Here is a 6,000-nt window from a genome sequence, read left to right on the forward strand (position 1 = left end):
TCCATCGTACGATTAAATATTTAAATATAAATAAGGAAACCCCGCTTGCGTCCCAATTATACGCCATTTGAAGTTATGGGTTATATAGTACAAAATCGATACGTAGTGTTATCACAGGCAAATACACTGGAAAATGTAAATATTTACATTTATCTCTGAATCAGTATATAAAATACGTAAATATTTATTATTCAATTCAATGGTTTATTGACATCACCAATTTGGCATACAGTCAAAATGAAATCAAATGACAGACAAAAGAATATTATAACATTAAGGCTATAGCATGCAAGACAGTTTTATACAATTGTTGATTGTTGACATTGTTGATCGAAACGTTACATAAAAAGAACAGAAAATTTTTCCACAATAAGTGAAGGCTATTATTTTAACTACAAGTACTCGGAAGTCTGATTTCAGCGCTTGCAAGTTCGTGAAGTTCGTGCTCTCAATGCCAGGCACGTAGCGTCAGCATGGGGGGGGGGGGGCTTTTCTCGCAGCAAATATTTTTCTTAAAATTGAATTAACATGGACACCCCCCAAAAAAAACCCAAAAAAAACAACCCACACACACTTGTTTGGGAGCATGTAAAAATTAGAAAGAGATAATCAGGAACTTAACATGGAAACCCCCACCCCACTCTGTCCACGGATTAGGATTTTCATGATTTGCGAACTTCATGAACTTGGCTTTTTTTGCTTCTCAAGAATTTTTGGATTAGTCTGCTCCCCTTTTAAGACCGATGCCTCGTGCCTGATCGAATGCAGTTTAGTTTCGATTCACGGAAAATCAACACCAACATGTTTCAAAAAGACATGAATACCAATGTAGAGATTTTTAATTAAAGCTACTTAAAATAAAGTTGACATTTTAGTATTTTGAAGAACTTTTTAAAGGTTAAAGGAACGCAAATATTCAAACGAAGAAAGTTTGTTTCACTGGGTCGATCGCGTCAATTTCAGTCTTGTCAGTTTCTGTATGAAAGATAATAGTTTTGAGAAGTGGACATGCATATCTGTTTTCCAGAATCAAAATATGAGGGCTTGCGAAGGCTACACCGTAAAACATATTATCATTGTATGTTATATGATATTATTACTTCACATTTGAAATTGACCTTAATATTCGGGATCGGAATTCACAAAATAACAATAAGGGAAGAAGAAATTCGAACTGCAATGTGATAATTGTGGGTTACACTTACAGGTATATCCCTATTAGGAGAATTTTCAAAAAAGGTACTCGGTATATCTATAATGATTATATAAGTGTTCTATTCTGGTTAAAAGCCTATATTTACAAAACTGAGCTGCAATAATCATAGTAGGAAATAGAAGTCATGCAAACATAATGGGCTTGGGGTAAAATGCTGACGATGGACCCTCCACTTTGGAGGGTCCATAGTGGAGGGGGTGGAGCTTGGTGTGTCAATCTTAATTCAGAGTCTGTTTGATCTGTCATTCCAATTTCATCATGCACCTAATAGCTAAAACATATGGGTTGTTTATTAGAAATTAAAAAAAAAGGAGAGGGAGGTCCTAACATTTAATGAATTTTGCAACTTCAAATGAACTTTATCAGGATACATAAATTACTCTATGTTTGTGTAACAATTATTCTGAGTCCAGTGAGACTGTGAACAGGCAGTTAACTCACCTCAACGTTGGGAGAGATTTATCTTTTTTACCCGAGTAACAAATGTTAATATACTAATAGTAAAAAAATGCTATGGATGTGGACAATTATTTACTGAAAAATTAAGAAAACCACCCAATGATCTTGTTAAATTCTCAAACAGTATGATTATCGGAAATATCTGAGTCCGAATTCCAAGTCACCAAGAGTGTCAGCTTCGTTGCAAAATATGTATTAACAATGCGGAGACAATGTCCGGTGTTTGAAATGTCTCGCCATGTCATAGTGCATTTAGAAATTTCAGCACAATTATCTTCAGGACATAGGGACATTTAAATGAAATGTAAAATAAAATAAATTAATTATTTTTACAAGACTTACACTTTTGTAGAATAAAATTCATAAGCTGTTATAAATTTTTAAAAATTTTGTCCATTTCAGCAATAATGTAATATTTTTACTATATACATCTAGTGTAGAACTAATGAACAATAACCCAGCACCTATGAAAGAAAGTGCCACCATTCGTCATCGTCAATTAGGGGAGAAAAGTTTTATGTGCTTGTGTTTAAAAGTCATATAAATAAAACAATGTGCCACATTCTGTTTCTGATAACATAATTGGAATGACAGATCAAACGGACTCTGAATTAAGACTGACACACCAAGCTCCACCCCCTCCACTATGGACCCTCCAAAGTGGAGGGTCCATCGTCAGCATTTTACCCCAAGCCAAACATAATGTACATGTATGACGGAATAATGAATGACTTTACCTGTTTACCTGCTTGGGACCAATCATTATGTTAAATTAAAAAAAAAAAATTAGCCTGTTTTACCCAAATAATTATGAATGCATCAACCCGATAAACAAATACCCACCAAAATAATACATTTCCGTCTGTGTTTTTCTTTCTAATCATTACCACAGGGGCTCGTCACGAAGTTTTTTCAACCTTTTATATATAACACCTCTAACGGTATACAATAAAATACACGTGTATTTTATTGTATAGAGGTGGTATATATAAAAGGTTGAAAAAACTTCGTGACGAGCTCCTGTGATCATTACTCTAACGCTCCAGGCAGAATTCCCACAATATACAAAACTGAAAAAAATATCATATACAGCATCATTTTGGAATTTGGAAATCTTTAGATTGTATAGATAAATGGAAGATAAGTTGCTTCTGACCTTAAACATAAAATTATAGACGAAAAAAGGACGTCACAATGTACTGGCGAGAAGTGGTACTTGGCAAGAAGTGGTCGCACGCCAGTATTGTTTTACTGCATCTCAGCAAGGGATTAACATTCTTTCAAATCTTGTAATTACAGATGAAAATCATGTTCAGAAATGCATCAAAACACCTAGCCAGGCACATGTTGGAATTCTCTTCAACTACATGTCTTATGAGCTACAGTAGATGCATTCAAGTAAAGCTTTTGAACTCTAAACTAAGAGCAGCCTGCTCCCCTAGGTACTTCTGCAATGACCCTCCCAAAAAACCTCCAAAAAACGTCATTCAACATGATGAAAGGACTCGGCTTCACTTGAGTATTGTCAATGACCCTAAACTGACACCGCGGGTGAAGCATTTGATGGTCACAGCCTTGATGGCCAAGGTCAAGTTTATTGACGATGAATTAGGACAGCTTGTGTATGCTGATCCATATGGAAAAGATGTTCTACAATTCATAAAGACCAGGAGACTAGTCCCCATGCTTGGAATACCAATATCATGGGTTTTGGCCTTCCTTCTTCCTGTTAATGTGATTGTTCAGGTGTCCATGGGATTGATTTTATCAGTCATCAGTATGTTAGACTTTTACAGGGTTATGAGAGGCATGAGCAAGAGAATCTTCTTTATTTACTATGAGCCTCAACATGATATGTACACAGCTTTGACTCTGTCAGGTATTCAAGACTTTGATTCAATCCATTTCAAAGAAGAGGACTTCCAGCCTCATGCACTTGATGGCTTTAACAAAGTATTGCTGCATGGAAACAATTACTCAGTGTTCCGGGGGAAAGATGCATATTTAAATGACGTAATCTTTGAAACATTGTGGAAAATAAAACTTGATACTGAAGAGAAAGACAAAGAAGAAAGAGTGAAATTGAACCAAATATAAGTTCATTTAAATGAGAAATAAATTTTTAAAATACTCTGAAAAGGTTTATCGATTCTGTTATTTTTATCCATGTTGAACAAATCTACTATCAACAGTATTTTTTAAAAAGTGTTATTTTATAAAGTTGTACATGTATATTATAAGTAGAACATTTAATCACGCTGTTTATTATTTATGACTTTAAAGCTTTAGTTTGATACTAAGGAAAAGACAAAGAAGAAATAACTGAAACAAAACAAAAAATATATAGAGGGTTTAGTGGTTGTGGCCATTTTTATACTATGTTAATCTCCTTGCAAAGAAGAGCTCTATGTTAATACCGATATATATAAGTAAACATTCAAATTTCAAAGGTAAAGTGTTTTGAATTATTTTTTACTTGTGAAAACTTATTTCTAAAAATATCTAAAATGTTGAGGTAGATCTGATGAATGATTTGTTGACTATCATGCCTCCTTAAGGTGGTATGGGACATCTGTCGATATTAATGTGGATTAAAGTACTATATAATTGAAAAACTTTCACCAGTTTAGAATTTTCAAATTTTACAATATTTAACCAAAAAATAGCTTTTAAAAATATTTGAAAAGGTAAATATTGTAAAACCCCCAGCGGGATTCGTACTCATGACTTACAGGTTCCTAGTAAACCCTCTAACCCACTGCGCTACGGAGTGTCACAAATGTTAGGTGACCATTTTTGGAAAGAAACTAGGTATATAATTACACTTTATTTTATTTTTTTATTTGGATAAACAATACGTCACAACATGGAAGTGTCCCATACCACCTTAAGGGAGATATGCCATCTTGTACACATGTGCCTAAAATGTACATTGTAAACATTTCTTAAACTGACTTGTCTAAGCCAAAAACTGCTCTCAGAAGATAAAAAAAGGGCCAGGGGTCACATCGTTCACCTGAGCAACAGTAGCCATAACTGATCAAATCAGCATTACAGAATCAAACTCAAAATACATGTATCTTGACAACTATGTACAGTAGGTCTTCCTCATAAAGTTAAAAAAAAATCTGCCGATTTTTATCAACATATTTTTATCGTAAATACCAAAACCCTTTTGTTGTTTAAATATTTGTAAGAAAATTTTTATTCCTATTTAACCCCCCCCCCACACACACACACACAAACTCACACTTTGTGGTCCCACTTTTCTTTAGAGAATCGTGTTTTATTAAACTTAAAATCTTAACACATGTTCCTGTGTTTTGGACTGAATGCTTTTCCAGAAGATTTTTAAAGATTTTTCTTTATGTCTTACTATGTAAAAATCTTCTCAAAAACCAAATGGCCAGAAAATCTCGAACTTGTATAGAAGTATCCTCATGCAGACATATAGATTCAAGTTTGTTCAAATCATAATCCCAGGGGTATGGTGGGGCCGCAAGGGGGTATGCCAAATTTATACATGGGAAGTTAAAAGGAGAAATCTTTTAAAATCCTCTGGAAAAGCATTTAGTCAAAAAAGCTGAAACTTTGTGAAAGAATAGGTTGTGAAAATTAAAGTATTATCAAACCATGTCTCCCATGAAAAAATGCGGCCACAAAGGGTGGATTTTTAGCTCACCGAGACGAAGTCAGGGGGAGATACCCTCTGCGTCGGCGTCCGGATCTGGTTAAAGTTTTTGTTGCAGGTCCTGTATCTAAGCTATTGCTTGTCCTATCTTCACCAAACTTGCATGGATGATGCATCTGGACTTACTTATGGACTTGAAAGACTTGGATGCTGAATCTGAGTCCTAAATTTTAGATGCTGGAGGAGGTTAAGGTTGTTGGACAAGGTTAAAGTTTTTGTTGCAGGTGCCCTTTGATAGCAATATCTTAGTTACTGCAGGTCCGTACTTCACCAAACTTGCATAGATGGTGTGTCTTATGATACTGATGCACCAGACAGGCTTGAGGGCTGAATCTGAGCTATAGGTTTCGGATGCTGGAGGAGGTTATGGTTTTTGGAGCAGGTTAAAGTTTTTGTTGCAGGTGCCCTTTGATAGCAATATCCAAGTTACTGCTGGTCTGTACTTCACTAAACTTGCATGGATGGTGCGTCTTATGATGCTGATGCACCAGACAGGCTTGAATGCTGAATCTGAGCCATAGGTTTCTGATGCTGGAGGAGGTTAAGGTTTTTAGAGCTGGATAACGTTTTTGAAACAGGTGCCCTCTGATGATTATATCTTAGTTATTACTTGTCCTAACTTCACCAGACTTCC

The 6,000-nt window shown here is 35.2% G+C and overlaps 1 long non-coding RNA gene across 1 annotated transcript; it reads left to right on the forward strand.

Annotated features, from left to right (window-relative positions):
• The first annotated feature begins 1,132 nt into the window (after positions 1–1,132).
• LOC105341067 (uncharacterized) lies at positions 1,133–3,814 on the forward strand. Its single transcript, XR_010712394.1, has 2 exons — positions 1,133–1,207; positions 2,975–3,814. It is a non-coding gene; the product is annotated as an uncharacterized lncRNA (long non-coding RNA).
• Positions 3,815–6,000: the final 2,186 nt, after the last annotated feature.

This window comes from Magallana gigas, chromosome 3 (genome assembly GCF_963853765.1).
Source record: "Magallana gigas chromosome 3, xbMagGiga1.1, whole genome shotgun sequence".
Taxonomy (NCBI): Eukaryota; Metazoa; Mollusca; class Bivalvia; order Ostreida; family Ostreidae; genus Magallana; species Magallana gigas.